Raw genomic sequence first — 632 nt, 5'->3', positions numbered from 1 at the left:
TGCCTGCGGGCGCCCCCGGCCCTCCGCCCCCCTTCCTTTGCACTTGGCTTGCGACACGGCGCTTCATTAGGCGGGGGGGCGGGCTCGCAGCCAGCGGCTCTGCCCCCTCGCATGGAGAGCTGCAGGTGCCTGGCCCGTCCCGAGTTGGAAGGAGACTAGCCGTGGGGACAGCACGTCCCAGCAGGCCACCTACAGAGGTGGGGGAGTCTCCATGCTTGGAGGTTTTGACAAAGTCCAGGCTGGGGTGATGTAGTTGGGGCCGGACCTGCTTGGACTGGCTGTGACCTGGATTAGACGTGGGTCCTTCCCCCGCCCCATTTCCTATGGCTGTAAGAGGCGCGGGTTATTTTCCTGGGGGAGGCGCGCGACATTTAGGCTACCGGGCAAACTGGTGCCTGGGCAGCGGTTGAACAGGAGAGAGGATGCACCAACCCCTCCGCCTCCGCCTCCGCCTCTCCCCAGGGCTCCTGAGACCCTGCAGCAGGGCGGGCGCATGGGCTCTTCTCAATGCTCAAAGCAATAGAAGGGGGTCCCCATAGTCCTGTTTCCCTCTTCCAGGGGGTCCCTACAGTCCTGCCCCGGGCACCTCGTGTCGCCCCGCCCGGCCCGGCAGCAGCGGCAGGCTGCGGGGG

The sequence above is a fragment of the Alligator sinensis genome, unplaced genomic scaffold, assembly GCF_000455745.1.
Source record: "Alligator sinensis unplaced genomic scaffold, ASM45574v1 scaffold1295_1, whole genome shotgun sequence".
In the NCBI taxonomy this organism is placed as follows: Eukaryota; Metazoa; Chordata; order Crocodylia; family Alligatoridae; genus Alligator; species Alligator sinensis.
This window is presented reverse-complemented; position numbering follows the sequence as displayed.